At 42.1% G+C, this 18,439-nt stretch overlaps 1 protein-coding gene across 6 annotated transcripts in view; it reads left to right on the forward strand.

Moving 5' to 3' along the window:
- The window catches only part of FRYL (FRY like transcription coactivator), a 3,055,992-nt gene that overhangs the window by 2,307,450 nt on the left and 730,103 nt on the right, over positions 1 to 18,439 (forward strand). The gene's annotated exons all lie outside the window — the stretch shown is intronic.

The raw sequence follows: 18,439 nt of genomic DNA on the forward strand, positions 1-18,439 counted from the left end.
TATTGGAAAGAAGCAGCGTGCTAAGCTTTGCAGTCAGGGCTTGATGCATCATACTGTGCTGGGAGAGCTACAGGCACCAGTCTCCAGAAGGTATTCCTGGCTGCGGAAGTTTGTTTGCCCCAGACGTCCAATCAAAACTCCCTGACATGCCCTTCAATGGCAGGCATTTATTTGTGTCCAAAACTGATGGCAGTCAGGAAAAACCTCAGGCTTCTTAAACTGCCACAATATCTTTAGCTGCAGTAGTGCACCAGCAGACAGTCCCATTAACTACGCCAACTACTAAGGGTAGACCCATTCAGTACTTTAGTGCCTTCATTCAGAGAGGCTCGGGGACAGCCCCCCACAAACGAAGGTCAGAGACATTTTGCTAGATCAAGAAGAGCCAGAGATGAAAAGGGAACACAACCGGCTGTAGCCTCTACTTCAAAACCATTTTGAGGTGTTCTTGTCCGCCTCCGCACTGGGAGGAAGGTTAGCCCTGCACTCTAAAGAATGGTTGTTAGGCAGAATTATATGCACTACCTTTTGGGAACACCACACACAATGAAGACTACAAGTGACAGTACAATTTCACCTTTGGTACAAGCCTGTACTACACAGTTAAAGTGGTAGCAGTAGCAGAGCAGCCAGACTTATCTCAAGAGTAAGTGAGCAGTATTAAATAGTTACAAAGAGGACAGCAATTACTATGATTCAGGCAAACACTGACTCAAGGTTTTCAAGTAAAAGAATATACATTTATTTCACTCTTCAGTTCTATAACATTACACTATTATAAGTAAGTTAAAAATCTCAATCTTAATACACCACATCACTTCCCTTAAATTCCAGACAAGTTAAGCTCACAAAATGAAGTGGGAGCAAAATGGCACTCCAGCAATTTAAAAGGGAGGGAAAGGCAAACTTATTAGAAATTCAAACCAACAGGTAAGTACTCAGGCAATTGAACAAGAAGAACTTCAGTGAGGAGATCAGCTGGAAAAGGCTTAAGGCCAAAGTCAAGGGGTCAAAAGTCTTTTGCTCAAGATCACACAGTTCAGGGTAGTTTGCGGTAAAGTTCGTGGCACAGATTCCGGACGAGGTTGGTTGATGGAAAAGTTAGTTCAAAGAGAAGAGAAAGACAAGCCCTCAGATTGGAGAATGATTTCAAACACTTTCACCGCGGTTGAACGAAACGGACAACCGGATTTGCACAGTACCTTTAAACGGAGAGGGAGCTGTAGCTGAGGCGGACGTTCCTGGTGGTTCCTCCAGGCTCACGGTTTCTGAAGCGACTGTTGGACTGACACGAAGTAGGAAGACTGGAAGGTCCTGCGCCACCCAGGAAAGAAGCAGGCAGCAGAGCAAAACGACAAATAAATGGTGCGCTCCATAAAACCCAAGCAGGGTCCGACCTTCCTGGCTATCCGGCCCACTGTAAATCTGTACAGCAAAATCGACCAGAGGAGGGGTCCTGGCTTGCAGTTTGGGCGAACAGGTTGGTCCCACAAGCTCAAGGGAAGAAGTTTCCAGGAGGATCTTCTCTGTCATCGGATTCTGAAGATTCGGACCTACAGCAGGGCTTCATCGGGCGATTCAGTCGTTGTAGGGGTCGTCTTCTGTCAGCTCCTCGTTGGTTCTTGCGTTCCAGTGGCGACTGTCTTTCCAGTCCCAGAGGCCTGATTTTTATGCAGTTTTCCCCCATTTATACAGCCTGGCTGTCAATCACACAGCAGGGTGGCTGTCTTGGCAAGGACAGTCCCCTCAGCCAATCAAACAGGAGTGCGACTTGGGTTACCAAGGGAACCCATGGCAGGGGTCCGAAGACCCCTCGCTCTCATCCTGCCGACCTAGACTTCCAGGCGCCTTAAGGAGGGCTTCTATGAGGAAGCCCGCGAAAAGACAGCGAACAAAGGAATCATCCCTGGTTTGGCGCGCAGAGAAAAACATGAAAAAGACTTTAACAAAGAGAAATGGCGTATAAACCCAGCCAGAGCCAAAATAAAATGTATTTGGTCAAGCGGGTTTATGTATGAGGCTAATATAACAGCCTAAAACAATACCACGTTTATATAAGATAATCGCGGTACAAAAGTTAGGGTAGATACTACTGCCACCAGCCAAGTCTTGACGTAAAGGGAGCAAAACAAGGCTCCACGAGACAGACAAAAAGGGATAAGAATTAAACCTTTCCAGTACTCCATGTAAGATGGGGTGTACTGGGTCTGTGGTGTAAAGTGACTAAAGTAAAGTTAATGGCAACTTTACCTTTTCTGGGGGGGACAGTAGTCGGCCCCAGAAAAATGGAGTCAGTGGGAAGTCAAAAAGACAACCCAGTGTCACTGCACTGAAGGTGCTGAGTAACACGCATGAAAAATATGAGGCCATGGAGTAAGTGAGGCCGAAGTGCTCAAGATCACACAAAAAGTGAAAATGCACACAGCTAAACACATGCAAAAGTGGGAAAAAGGGCTCACACTCTTACCCAGTGAAAAAATAAATCCTAGAAATCCAGCAAAGCTGCTGCGGGACTCATTAGGTAAGGGAAATTAGCCATTTATGAGAATTCTCCCTAACCATGGTTACTTATTACTTCAGATGCCTGGGTAGACCAAGCTGTGAACAAGGGCTGTTGCTTCCCAGTCTTGCTACGCCCTCCAGATTATCCTACCCATGCACATCCCTTTCAGCCAACAGATGCAGTATTACAGCAGGCGGTTGCAACCCTGCTAGAGAAAGGCACCATAGAGCCAGTGCCTGTGGCAGAATGGAACTAGGGATGGTATTCCCACTACTTCCTCGACTCCTGGCGTCCAGTCTGGAGTCGAGTAGTGGTGCTGTCGAGGCATGACTGGGTCGAGAAGCGACGCTGAGCCACTCTACGACATCTATCGAAACACATTTTTGAGCAGCTGACATTGGAAGGGCTATCCATCAGATGAGGTATCTGCGGGAAATGAATCCATAGAAAAAATATTACTGCTAAGAATATCCTCAGTTGGAACTGATGACTTTAGGGCACAAGACCCCTAACCATCGTAGAGCTGAACTCATTAAGTTTTAGGGTAGATATTATTCTGTGTTTAACTATGTTGAGGTTATTACAGGTGTCTTTACTGAATTTCATGCATATAAGTACTTGTGTTTCACTGGTTATTGAAGTATATGCTTTCCTTCTCCTAAGGGTGAGCAAATAATGGTATATTTTTGTACTTGAATTATTGGTGGTGTTCCGTGTGGACTTGTAACCCTAATCCACTGACATACCTGCCGTTATTGTTTTCACTTCATCCATAAGGATGTCATCAACTCAAAGCAATCGATTTAAGACACATGTAATAGACTGTAGAATGTGCACAAGGGGAATGTTACAATGTTATGTAAAATTGCCAGCAGAACAATTTAGCAAAACCCTGTAATCACAATGTGTAGCTCCACGTGGTGTCAGTTTTCAACCTTTAAGGATTCTATTTTCTGAACAGAATAGGGGGCTGCAATAGCCAATTCCCTGCTAATAGGGGTCTTTCTCAGACCACAGCCATTCAATTTTTTCATTGCTAAAGGGGAAGTTGCAGAAATCCATCGTGTAGGAAGCGGCTTAGAAAAGCTGAACGGATGAGCTGAAATTCTGAACTTCATGTGTAGCAAGCCTTCCCAGACCGCATGAAATGAAGTTTCAACATTCGAAGTTACAAAAACATTAACTCTGATACAGAGGGGAACATGTGACCTTATGAATGTTAAGAAAGGACATTAAGGTTTTCCAACTTACTGCCTGCTGCACAAACCAAAGGAAGGTATAGTAGTGAGTTTCAATTTTTATTTCCTCATCAGTTTGCCTCGGGTGGTCTTGAACAAATAATAGACCTACCATCCACCGTCAATGTATCAATCTTTCTCAATTTTATTACAAAAAATAATTCATTTTACCTACACACAATAAAATGGCATAAAACACAAAAATTCCTGCATAAAACCTGGACATCAAGTACACAACGTGTAGACAGTTGCTCAAAAATACACAAACAATGGCCAGCCACATTACACAAGAGGATTATGCCCCTGATGATGAATGTCAGGCAGATTTAGGCCTAAAAATTACAGAAACCTGTACAAGTTGGGCTATAAACACAGCGTGTTAATTGTTTCTGGTAAATCCACGTAAGTGTTAACCAGATCACTGAGATACCGGACAAAATGTTGTTCATTGTGTATTTTTGTGTAACTGTCAACTTTGTGTACTTGACATTCAGCTTTTATGCATGCATTTTAGTGTTTTATGCTATTTTTATTGTGTGTAGGTAAAATTAATAATTTTTTGTAATACAAATGAGAGATATTATTGGTACATTGACAGTGGTGGTAGGTCTATTATTTCTTTGACCACCCCTGGAAAATTGATGAGGAAATAACAATTGACACTCACTACTATACCTTACTTTGGTTTGTGCACCATATAGTTTCCCACTAAGTAGGAAAATTGGTTACCCTCCAGTTGGATCAGCCGATGTGAGTTTGGTGTCCATCTTACTGGCTGCCATTTTCTGTCAGTAACTTATGTATAGGCCAGGCCAAGAGTCAACACACATAAGATCGGCAGTCTTCTTCGGGCGCAATGAGCCGCATTGAAGTCGAGAGGGTTGGGGGCGACAAACAGATGGCTGCAGAACAGGGCTCATAAGAGAGGAAGTCTTTATTGTGCAACTATTTTTCTTTCCAAGGGGAGTATAAAGGGTATGTGCTGCGTATAGACTAGTTGTGGAGTACAGGAGAAATGATTCCCATATATTTAAACTGCAATTACTTTTTAATTGTTCTTACTCAACCATGTTTATCCCTTATGTGATAATTTTACTGCTGGGACTGATGACTTGCTATGTTATTTTTGATATTTTCGCTACATTCCTCATAAACGTAACTGCTTTTAGGAAACAATGAGTTACATTAAAATACATTAAATATAACTCGGTGACCTTGTCATTTATACGACTTGGAGCGGTCCTCTCCAAATGGGTACCGAACCATAATCCCTGAAGGCACGGTTACCTAAGCCCCCATTGGCTACGATTATCAAATTGTGATGCTCTAAATATAAACTGTACCATAGCTATCGCACAATTAGGGGTTTACCGGCAGAAATGTATTGATTTATTTAAAAACACCAGCGCTGTTTCGAAGCCCTGTTTTCAAGGGCTGCCTGTGCATGTCCTCTGGCAAATTTGGAACTTTGGAACTCTGCCTGTGTGCCAACAGTGTTTTTTCTTTTGTTTTTTTTTTTTTAGTAAAAGTTTCTAAGTGGGTAAGTCAATCCCTGCTTACCCAGACCTCAACATTTACTGTTGCAAAGCCCTGTTTTCAAGGGCTGTCTTGGGCTGGGTTGGTCAGGAGTTGGCTAGTGTTTCAAAAAAGAAACCTTTTTTTTTTTACCTTTTAAGGTACGTTTTAGCTATAAGCATTTGAATTGTGATAGTTTTTGTATTTTGTTCTGTGTTGCTCTGTCGCTGCTTAATCCATTGTAATTATCGATTGTTGCTTGTAGTCATAGCTCCTCATTTGACTCTTATTTATCCTTCTGTTGTTAAACAACTAATTTGAAAGAGCTTACAATTGCGAAGATTGTGTTGCCATATAATGAGTTGAATAGTAAATTCACGCATTCAGTTATAAGCTAATGGGGGTGTGTTGACAATATGTCAGTGAATTTCTCTTTGAAAACAGGTATTCGGGCGTCTAGCAACCTGGCTAATGAAAAATCGCATTCAAATGCAATTGTAAACGCAACAGCGACTGCAAATGGCATGCATACTCCTTTACGGAAAAGAACGGCGATATTTATGATGGGAAAAAAAAACATCACTCCAAACCCACCTTCATTCCATGTCGGATGGGATAGACATACGCCCCTATTATAATAAAGGCGCGGCTTCGGAAGTGCAAACAAGTGAGAGTATAATTGAATAAACCAATATAAAAAAAATCTTGATGCATGAATAAATGATGAAATTGATGCCATGAAGGATATTTCCTGTGACGCTCCCATGGCTACAAACAGTGGAAGCGGGCTTTCTGATATTACAATGGAATCGGAAAGCAAACGCTGTGACTCAGCCTTTCCTTAAGTGAATGGAACCCAAATAAATCTATGTGACAAGCCTCCTATAGAGTGCACGGTGGCCGCACAGCGAGTACTAAGGGTAGCAAGGGTAACAGTCCTGTGATCACGTTCCGTCTGTGCCAACTATACACAATAATAAAGACCTATTTTTACTAGATAAACATAAAATATTGCAATCACTTGCTTCCCTAGACGACTTGTCAGAACGCAATCTCTCGTTGCATTCCTTGCCTTTCATTCCACCTACACCTCGTCAAGCGATTGAATTTGCGGGGCAAAATACATTCAACCATGCTTCTAAAATACAACCGTCTCCTACGGGTGCCCATATTGATTTAATTTCAGTCAATACTCTAAACACGTTCACAAGATTGTATGAAGCATTGGATCTGAAAATAAATTACCAAACAATTGTACTGTTTAAACTAGTGAATTCTAATGAAAAAAATGTGATCAGTGCAAATATTAATGGAATGGATCACACATATGAAATTTTAGGGCATGGTGATAAAAAAAAATCAGGCTCTCAAACTGAGACTGTAGAAACAAATATGGGCACTCAGATTGAGTCTGCTGTAGAAATTGAGATTGCAAACCCAAATTTTGCGAGTGAACTCATAGTCACTGGTCCCCCTGACAAAGATTCTTCAGGTGTGAAACTGTTGGTGCCAATGCCCACAGAGAAGGAAAATTCAATAAACATTGATAATTCTGAAAATTCCATTTTCAATCATATAAATGGTTCAAACAAACCAGCACGCTTAAACACATTTAATATATTCTCCAAGGAAGATCTAAAAGAAGAGAAAAAGAAACAGCCACTCAATCTTAGAGTAAAACAGAGGAAAGTAGTACCAATCAAAAAGAAGAGAAAGTATGCTCCAAGACTATACTATTTTTAAAGATCATAAATATGCCAAACAAAGAAATAGACACTATAAATCAAAAAGACAAGTATGAAGACGGTGAACGAAAAATGCAGCAATCTATTCCCAATAAAAGAACACCTCCAACTATTATGACATAGAAGCCACTTGATGATCTAATTGCATCTTCAACAATTCCCAGGAAAAACTCATTACTGCACAGCAAGAGCAAATAAATCCTGTGGTGATTCTCCCAGAAATAGTACATTCACCTCCGAATCCAACTACAGAGCAGATATGGGATGAAATAAGTAGATCAGTGGCATGGTATATGGCTAAGAGGCAAGAGGATCAAAAATCAATAAGTTTGGATTGTAGCCAGTTAGCAGTTCCATCTTATCATCCAACTCTCCTTGGTCCTGGTCTTGGATTTGCTACTAACAACACTTCAATGGAGCAAACTTTACGTATTGCTCAGGACACTTAATCAAAAAATAACCAGCCTTTCATGTGTGACATAACAAATAAGAACAAACTGACATGTAACAATTAAAATATTCAAATGAACCATCATCGTTTCATAATTGAATGCCGTGAGCATCCCTTCACTAAATTTGACCTAAATCGTTCAAGTATTTTAAATATTTGTAGAGAACTTCCGATATTGAGGAATATTAACTCTGCTGATATTGACAGGGTTGAATTTCTGAACGATAATGATCTCACAAAGTCACAGATATTTGTTTGTTCAACCGTAATAGCAAACCTCATTTGGGGTGAAAGATCTTCACTGCACGAGATTGGCATCAAGCTAATCCAAGACTATAGCCATCTAGAATTGGATAACAGTCAAGTGCTAGCCAAAAAGAGTATGCGGAAATAGTGAAAATCGTATGGGTGCTAATCAGTCAAAAGTTAACCATATGAATACTGATTACAATGACAAGCAAGATAATTAACACGAACAACAATCTAACATAAATCCTAATTCTGAGACCATCTTGCTTCTCTCCTGGAATACTCAAGGTTTTCGTTACCTCATCAATTCAAATGAAAATGCTTTGAATATCTATATTATCCTCCAGGAGACCTGGTTAACAGAGGCACCCCCATGGGATGGTTTTGACGTTTTAGTAACACCAGCTCTAGCCCAACCCAGAGGTTGGCCTATGCCGGGACTAATGATAGCCCTAAAAAAGTCTATCAGCCAATACATGTATCTCACCAACTCCCTTTATACAAGCTAACAAAAGATGCCCAGGTTATGATCATATTAAACATATATTGGGCCTGAGCCCACTTATCTCCTGACCTCTTTTTCAGCCATTTAGAAACGGTGCTTGACAACTTAGCAGTGGAATGTAAGATAAACTTAATTTTGATTGCAGGTGATTTAAATCTGCGTTTAATCCCAAATTTGAGTGAGGAAACATAAACCAGAAGAAGCAGGATGGTGTGCAATAATGAAAGATAGGCAATATGTCATCTTAAATGGTGCGATAGAGGGTGACACCCCTCCACACAATGCATGACAGAGAGGCCCGTTAAAACCAACCGTTGATTATATCTTCACAAATTGTGAGCTTATGAATATAGTTCAATCTCTTAACGTACTTTCTAGTGACATGAGTGATCATTGTCAACTGTCTCTCTTTGAATTGGCTTTTGATGTACAACAGAAAAGCTAAAGATCATTACAAAGGGCAGGTACTAGCAAACAGTGGTAGAAATCGCTTAAGGTGGACAGTGAAGTCGTTAATTGATTTTGACACCTCATTGACAGTTAAATGATAAAAAAGTTATGTCTCTTCTATGTAAAAATATATTCAAACTACATCTGTGATCCAAGGTTCCACCTACAAACACTCTCACGTGTTTGATCATACAGTTAAAGACAAGAAATCTGATTTGAGATGGCAAATAACACAGCTCAAGCATCTTCCATTGCCAGATAGAATAAATCAAACAAACCATTTCAAATCAGTCTTTAAGAACTGGATTCGCGGAAGGAAAGCCATATTCTACCAGCAGGATAGTGAGCTGATGTTGGAAAGAATAGCAACCAAAACATCAGGTGAGATCTGGGGGTCTATTAAATGAAGCAACTTTTAAATCGCAAATTCTCCTTAGTGACGAATGGTATCACTCAGTGCTCTTTGATCAAGAAGGCCTTCTCTATTACATCTTGAAATTGAGTACCTCCCGAGCTCATGGCCCCCTGATGGCCTGAATAATAGTATGTTAAAGACACATCCTGAATTATGGGCTGCTATCCTTTTCAAGATCTTCAGTCAAATTCTAGTAGCATGAGTGATTCCAATGTCATGGAAGAAGTCTGTGATAATACCACTCTTCAAAAAGGGAAGTAGACTAGACCCATGTTCTTATAGGCCGATAGCCTTACTGGACTGCCTGGGAAACATTTTTGCACGCTTGAACTTAAGGGATTTCAACCAATGGCACTCAGACAAAAAACTGAGAGATCCATTCCAAACGGGCTTCCTATCCGGCCTAGGCACTAGTATTAATGTACTCACTATAAATGCAATCATAGCGAAGCACCATCAAATAAAGCAACCATTGTATATAGCTTTTGCCGATTTTAATACGGCTTTCGACTCTGTACCAAGGGAATTGCTTTTCTGTAAATTAATGAATGATAATTGTCCATTGAACATATTAAAATGGTTGATGGAATTTCATGAGAACACTGAAATTCAAATAAGATTAAATCAAGATGGTTTACTATCGGACCCAATACCAATGACAAGGGGGCTGAAGCAAGGATGCATACTTGCTTCAGCCCTCTTTAATTATTTTATATCTGACTTGGGTTTGGGTTTTGCGAACATCTCAACAGACTCCGCCAGGTTGGAGGGCCATATGGTGAAATGGCTGGTTTACGCAGACGACCTCTTGCTAATCTCAAAATCTCCTCTGCGGTTGAAGAAAATGCTCAAAGTATTGGAACTATGTGCCTGTGAAAATAAAATTGCGATTAATACCAAAAAGACGCAAATAATGCAATTGGTCAATCAGAAAAAAAGGAATGCTGTCCTCATGTGGCAATTAGATCAAACATTGTTATAAGCAGTCCCAAATTACACTTACCTTGGAATAAGTGTGAATAATCATCCGAAGGATCTGCCCTATGAAACATGTATACAGTTGAAATTAAACACACTTATCACAAGCATGGAACATCAATGGCAAATATTGTACATTGTCCATCTATCCACTCAGTGTATTATAAGCAAAAAGTTCTGCCTATCTTGTTGTATGGCTCGGAAACAAAAAAAATGAAATCTAGACATTTCTGGTATGTACTGAAAGGCACAGTCTTGAAATCTGTTGAAATTGCCTTTAGCCGTACCCATAGCTATGATTAGGCATGAATTAGGGCTAATTTCCTTAAATGCAAGCTATAAATGGAAAATATGTGCCCTATACCGAAAATGCATTTCTGATGGACATGAGAATGGTTTAATTGCCATCTTGTCAAACTATGTGAGAAATTCTGAAATCATTTCATACACAAGTGGAAAATGAAAGCTCAGGAGTTTATGCATGATGCTGACATTACAGAACAGTTACTAATTTTTAACCCTGAGAAAGCCAAAATAAAATGTGGGAACTTGATTGGATTCACAAATAGAGAACAATGTGCCAAATGCAAATCATTCATAGCAAATACATTTGCCCTCAAATGTTTTGGCAGATTAGAACCATATCTCATGAAATCTCCTGATTCGAAGCATTGTGCAGGTCTCCTGCACCTCAGATTTAACCTGTGGAAAACAAGGGAAATCACCGGAAGGTGGTGTCCTTGTGACCAAATAAGTGAAATGTGTCGTTATTGTAAAAATAAAAGTGGAATTTTGGAACACGTTGTTGAATGTGAAAATGTAGTATGCTTACAAATTAAGTACTTCCGGAAAACATTTGAGCATATAGTTAACTTGGATGCATTAATACTTTGGAAGTACATTTTTGATATACAATCTAAATCTATGTTTTTTGATGGATTAAATCGAGATAATTATTTAGATATGAAATATTTTAAAATTGTGTTTTATATTATTTTGCTTTATTGTGTATAGTTTATACTTGATTATTGTGTAATATATCAATTGTTAACATTTTGTATAAAATTGTTGAAAGGTTGAATGTTTCAGCCATATCAATAAAAAAAATAAAAACATAAAACACCAGCCAATAAAACCAATAATGTGTATGCTGCTCGCCTGGTAAGAGGTGACTTACACACTATCCGATATTGCCCATACCAGTTTCCTGAATTGGCTTTAACTCGTATAAATCACCTGTCACTAGAATACCTAGCCCGTTTTCATCCAAATAGTAGGGGGCCCTTTTTGCAAGCGGACTATGAACTCCTGACAGCACATTTTGACACTGTGCGAAACATTGCATTATATTATGCTGCATGGCATAACGCCTGCTCAGCACCCACAAGGACAGGCCCAGGAAGGGTGCAGCTACAGACATTTAGAATCATATTGGGGTCTTGCCTTTCCAAAAATGTGGACATACCCAGATGGTATTTAGAAAAACTAGGACAGCTGCAAGCGCCTACCCACAAGTTACACCTATACAAAGACAAAGGGCTTTAGCCATGTTTCTCGCCTCCTGGTTGTACCCCCCCTTTAGCAAGCTGTGACAGCTAGATTTCAATGAATAGCTGGCTGTACTTGCAGCTTCTAGGCACTCCATCAAATCCTTATCAATATTGGAAGACATTATGGGGACACGGGGGTGGGGGGGGCTGCTGCAGCCATGCATCTGGGATTGCCCATAACATCTAATAAATATCAGGAGAATAATTCCACCTTAATTGAAAGAAGCGCTGCAAGATTAGGAGTTCATAGAAAGCTGCCCCTACTAAATGAGCAGGAAAAAAGGGAGCAATTTGGGGACAGTGTCATCCACTTATCAGTCACTAGGCAGAGACCATGTAGGGAGTAGGTCTGCAGAGGCACATAAAAAGGGATAACAAGGATAGGATGCCAAACAAAGAGATACACTAACAAGGGAGACTCTCAAGGAGGGCTGGTAGAAGTTAGAATCTCAAAAGAAGAACAGTGGTGATTTGATACACAAAGTGTCTTTATTGACATGGCCGAACACGCTTCGAGAGCAATCTCTCTTCTTCAGGGGCAATTTTTCGAGAAAGTAATCATACAAAAGCTTCATCGGAGTAAATTCAATACTTTATATCATACAAGGCTTTTAGTCTCATAACTCATGTACGTTTAGAGATTTAGGGATCAATATCTAAATATTAAACAGTAGTGGGTAACCAAATTCATCCAAGTTCAGTACGTTGTTGGCAAACATTCAAACTGGTCTCAAATATCTCCTACACATTTAGAGAATATAAGGGACTTAAGTGTGTAACCCAATTCATTTAAGTTAAGTCCATTATTATCAAACATTAAAACTAGTCTCCAATAAAGTCCCTCCTCGGGTTAAGGGACGGGTTAGCAATTGATACAAGTTCTATTACTTCAGTCTCCACAAATTCACAGCATAGAGATCCTACCTTAACATTCCATAATCGTTTTATGAGAATGTTTGTGTAGTCATCTAGGCTAGTCGATCTGTCTTTTCTGCAAAGTGAGAAATCCCCTATGCAACCAAAAGTATAATTCCAATGTAGAGATAGATAAATCAAAAGTTAAGCTGCAAACTCACTCGCCCTGCTGGTGGGCAGCGAGGCAAGATCGCATATTTTTGAGAAGTCTGACAACCTTCTCATTTGTGTGGTATAGAAGGGAAACTCCTTATATCTAAAGATAAAGACTATACATAACTGTCCTTTAGTTTTAGCCATAACGATGGCACAGATGTTGTTGATTCTATTGTATTTACAGATAAAAATGTCTTACTCAAAATGCCAATCTAAGTTGTGGTAAAGGTAGTGGCATAATGTTCCACTCTCCAAGTGGATCAATAATCCATATCTTGTTAGCACAGTCCTAAAAACGTCTTGATGTGCTTACGTGACCCTGTGTACAAGCAAGCCAAGTTTCACGGTCTGATATTGTTACTATCTGAACAGCTGGTCTTCCAGCCTGAATTGTCTTGTTCTGGTGATGTAGAAACTCTGAACCCTTTTGGGTTTGAGGCCATGTAGACTCTCTACCTGGTTGGAGATGGGTAAGCCGATGGATAGAAGGCTGATGGACAGATTTGCAACAGATGAAACTGATGCATCCTTCGGGAGGTGGTAAAGATGGATCGGTGCTCACCTCATTGCTCACTGTCGCAGCCTCTTCTAACACACTGTCATGAGCAAGATGTCTTGTTAGGAGCTCCAGGTCAGATTAAGCTGGTTTGTACTTTTTGGCAAAATCCTTATGGACTGCTGACCCAGAGCAGGGAGTCTTCCATAGCTCTGTCAGTGGATATTTTGTTTTGTTTGCATTTATAAAGTGCCTAAGCACAAAGGCATACAGGCATTGTTGCAGGACCAGTTACAATGAAAACACTTCGAGGAAGTACATTTCAGACATAGTTAAATGATATGCATTCTCCTCTCAAAGCACACAGAGCTCATGCCTTGGTATGGTCAGAGTTTTTAGGCAAATAGCCATGTTTTTAGCGCTTTTTGGATCGCCCAGTAAGACTATTCTGCTCTTAGAGCGGGTGGGAGGGAGTTCCAGTGATTCGCAGCCACTGTAGGGAAGCTAGAACCTCCTCCTCTCAATTCTCTTAAAAATGGTGGTGGTGCAAGGCGGTGAGCATGGACTGATGTTACCGGTCTGATGGCATTGGCTTTCATTGTTTTTTGAGCCATGTACCAGACGGCATTTGTGAGTGATAGTGAGGGTTTTGAAAATAATCCTTTCGTGGATAGGGAGCCAGTGGGCCACAATTCTTGCTGCAGAGATGTAGTCTCTTTTCGGGATGTTAGAGTGCTGAGCGTAGGGCATTGTTTTGGAATACCTGCATTTTGCTGATCTTCTCTTTAGGAGTGCCTGCAACGAGGGCACTGCAGTAATAGTCTTGCGCTGATGAACACTCGAGTGATGATGAGGCAACTGGTGGATGTGAGGAATTGTCTGGTCACATTAATCAATTTGGACGTGTAAGCGGCTGAAGAGATAATAGCATTCACTTGTTGAGAGAGATATATATATATATATGCTGTGCTTTTTCAATGAGGCCGAGACAGGGATCTGAATTCCATCAGTAGTGAAGGACATGTATTGGGAGTTGAACTTACTCAGCATTGCTGGCGATCCCACCAGCAATATCTCAGTCTCACTCTTGTCGTTAAGGCATTGATCGTTCGTGACCAACCTGGCCTGGATTGTCGACTATATTTTGATAGTGGGGAGGGGGGGTGATATATAACTGATAGGGGAGGAGGATATGCTGATGATGTCCAGAAGGTCAAAGAGGGGTTTGGTAAACACGTCACAGAGGGTGGGAGAAACGCATGATCCCTGTGGGGCACCACAAGGAATGCGAATGGGTAGGGCACTGGAGGTTTCAGAGAAGACTCTCATGGATCTTCCTTCAAGAAATGAGACCACCCATGTCAAGGCTTCCTGGGAGAGGTTTTCGGCAGCCATAAGGTGATGAGTTTTATGGTCCACCCGGTCAGAGGCAGCCGATAGATTGAGGAGAAGGGCTGGCTTTCCCTCATCTCTGAAATTGGCCGGAAGCTTGATTGGCGCTTTCCCAGGATGCAATTTCTTTCAAAGAAGTGTTGTATTTGGTTGTAGGCCGCCCTGTCCAGGATCTTTAGGAGGAAAGGGACTGTTGTAATTGGGCGGTAGTTGTTGGGGGCAGCTGGTTCTAGTGTAGGTTTTTTTAGTAATGGGAGCACCCAAGATTCTTTTATGCTTGAGGGGAACGGGCTTGATGTAAAGGAGGCATTGATGAATCTAGTAATGAACGGGACTAAGCATTCTGAACAGTATTTGATAATCACCACTGGGCAGATATCCCCTTCACATCTTGAAAGCTTTAGACTTCCAAGTATGTTGGAAGCTTCTACTTCTGCAACTTCTCTAAATAAAAAGTCAGGGTATGAGGATTAGTGCTAGAAGGGGTTTACTGGTGTGGGATAGTTGTTTTGATTGAAGCTTGTTTCATGGATATTATTTGCTGTAAGGAGTTTATTTTGGTCGGCATAGAATTCTGAATGTTTGAACACCACGTCTCCAGTTTCGTGATGGTGGTGGGGGGAGCTGATGAACTCGGGAAGGGTCCTCTCCAGTGAGGCAAAAGGAAACCACAAAGTTGGAGGTAAGGAGAGATCTAAGGAGGCGTCTTACTGTTTATATTTGGCCTGTCTTTTTGGTAAGCAGGCTGAAGATCCGCTTAATCATGGGCTTTTTCTTTTTTACTTTTCTCGGAAATCACAAGTCTACAATTAGTGAACTCTAGTGACATTTAGCTGATCGATTTTGTTTATGATGACTGTGTCGACCTGGTTAAAATCTGTGCACGTACCCAGATAATCAAGCATGTGATTTTGGCTGAAGGCGTAGCCTTGTTGTCATTGGGCTATGAAGTGTTTGAGCAACTTGTCCCGGTACAAAACATCCCCAACAGGCTCTTGAGAGAAAAGTCTCCTGAGGCAGTACCAGAAAAACACCCCATGAATAAGGTTCTCTAATGAGGGTGGGTCCCGAAATCGGGTGGAAAGGAGAAAAGTGATTATCCCAGCAGACAAGTAAGCTATGACTGGACCAAGATTGCAGATGCTTTGCATAGATACCCAGTACACACTGAACAGGAGGCATGAGCCTCTGAGCTCCATTTATTATCCTGGAACTCAAGAGGGTATGTAAATATTATTAAAAGCAAGGAAACCCTGAGTGCCTTCACTATTGTTCGTCTGGATATTCCATTAATGGATGGGTACGAAATATATGCCATTAATGCTAAATGGGACCACCCATATGACGGGCTACTATCTGCGGTGAAGTGTAACCAGGGGATTAAAGGGAAACAAATTGATTCTGGTAGATCAGATATGCTTCTGATTCTGCTTCAATGGGAAGACCCTGACTGAAAGTCATGGCAAAAATGCTTGGTGTTTAATATGTATTTTAGCCCTAACTGTGGCATTTTGTCATGGGTACTAGGCTAGGTGACACTATCAAGTCACCTTCATATCCAGTTCATGATAGCCAGAAGGGAAAACAGGCAGGGGCATTATGGGTGAGAGCATGGAGAACAAGGACAGGGTTAATATCCAGGTCACCCATTGGAACCCCTTAAACCAATAGAATAACATGAGACTTCCTGTTCCACTAGCATGGATCCCTTTTGTGCCAATCAGGAACTAGTGCAACACTCTAGTCTTTGGGCGAGGTTCTCTATAAAAGCCACGCCCAAAGAACAAGACTTGCTTTGTGTGTTTTTCTGTAGCATCGAGCATGCGCTTACCTGGTCCCAGTCTCCGGAGTCTTCTACGGCTTTTCTGCAGTTTCCGGCGACCAGCTGGGCTTTCATCTTCGCCACTACGCGCTCCGCATCTGTAAGAGAAACAACAGCGGCATTAGTACAGCGCCAGTTTCTACTCAACTTTTCGAGGCTGTTCCGACGGTGTCGGCAACCTCATCCTTCACTCGCAGACTTCATGATCATCACCGCTCATCGGAGTTTCTTCAGAAAAGTTATTTTGGCAATCTGCAAAGAGAAAACACAAGAGAAAGTCGGGTTAGACTTTAAGGACACTCAGTGAGCACAATCCGCAAAGACAATACGAACGCGCACTTTTCTCTTACTAATCCAGTAAAGCAACTGGGAAATCCGAGGACACTTGGACATATTGTACTCACCTGATCCGCAGCACTAAGGGTTCAGTAAAGTAACTGACCCTGGGATGTTTTTCGGGACTTTCAGAACTTTCCAACAAGAGAAGCGGTGGTGCCTTCTTCTCAGCAGCACCACCACAACAAGCAGTAAGAACAGCATCAAAGACAGCACGGCTGTCACGCTCACCTGATTCCCACGGAGGCGCAGGTCTGGCTTCGAGTGCTGATGCTTCTTCAATGGTGAAGCGCAGGACTCTGAGAATGGACAGGTAGGGCCCCTCTACTCTGGCTTCTCTGGTTCGCAGGAATATTCCCCTGTGCGTGAAAAGGTAGTATTACCTACTGACGGAATAATGCTCAAGCCTCCCACTCCCTTCCAACCCTCCACGATACCCTTCCACGATTCCCCGTGAAGTCTCACCTTAGGGTCTGGAAGGATGAGTTCGCCATCCTGCTTCTGATGCAGGGGCGCGTTGAAACCCAGTTACTTCACTGGATTGAGGTTTGATGGGAGTTCAAATAAGCTTGACTATTCAGATAAGGCGCTGTAAGAGTTCTATAGCAAGTTCAAAAGTTCAAGCTTAATAATAATGTTCATTGTCTTATTGCAGCAAGCGCTAACGCTTATGTCTTTTTCCCCTTTGGGGCCGGGGTTCGGAATGCCAGAGATATGGCGCCGACCGGAAGTGAAACGTGCAGTTCCAGTAAATGACAGGTAAGTTCTGGATGAGCGTTCGGGTTATGTCTTTGCATTCGCTCATTCAATGTCTTTGTCTTTTTTTCCCCATAGGGACCGGGGTCTGGAATGCCAGGAAGCGGCAGGACCCGAAATGAAATGGGAATGACCCAACAGGTAAGTCTTAGAAGGAAACTGAGCTTTTCCTATTCCCTTCCTTCTCTCACCTTGTGTTCTTGTCTTTTTCTCTCTAGGCTCTGGGAACTGGCTGCGGATCCGGATGATCGCTGCTGAAGATGGAGGTGCCCAGGAAAGGTGAGTGAAATGCAGCGCTGCAGCGATCGAAGCGAAATGCTTGTAAAAATGATGTCTTCCCTATCAGGATCGTCGATGTGATGTCTCCGTGATATAGCTTTAGCAGGTAAGGTCTTCTTTCTCTCCAATTCTCTCTTATCTCCCCTTGCAGGTGACCCAGGATGTTGACAGGCGTGGCTGAAGTCCGGATGCAGGAGCTGACACGGTGAGCAATCCAGCTGCGAGGAGCAGAACAACGCGAAGCGTGAGTTGCTGATCGGGCGTGGTTTAAATAGCTTTGGAAGAAGTTCCAGGTATGTATCCTTCCACCGATCAGGTTTGAATCCTTCCCCAACCACACCCAGGTGGAAAGTAGTCCCACAGGTAAAGTAGTTCCATTCAGGCCTCAAGAGGGCCTGGATGTAGCAGCATGGTCTGCATCAGGTAAGTGCACATTAAAACACTTGAACACATGTCTAGCTTTATGAGCCTGGCGCCTAAGGCGCCAGGACAGGGGTCCAACATGAGCCTGGCGCCTAAGGCGCCAGGACTGTGTCCAAAGGGCCCCAGCTTGGGCCCGCTGGCACTTCCCTGGGGGGGGAATGATGCCTGCCTCTGGGGTTGCTGGGTCGGACCTGGCTCCTTGGGGGTAGGCATCATGACAACGGCAGCCATTCTGCCCAGCACCATAGCACCCCTGCAGAGCCAG

The sequence above is a fragment of the Ambystoma mexicanum genome, chromosome 6q (genome assembly GCF_040938575.1).
Source record: "Ambystoma mexicanum isolate Mex_15411 chromosome 6q, UKY_AmexF1_1, whole genome shotgun sequence".
Lineage (NCBI taxonomy): Eukaryota > Metazoa > Chordata > Amphibia > Caudata > Ambystomatidae > Ambystoma > Ambystoma mexicanum.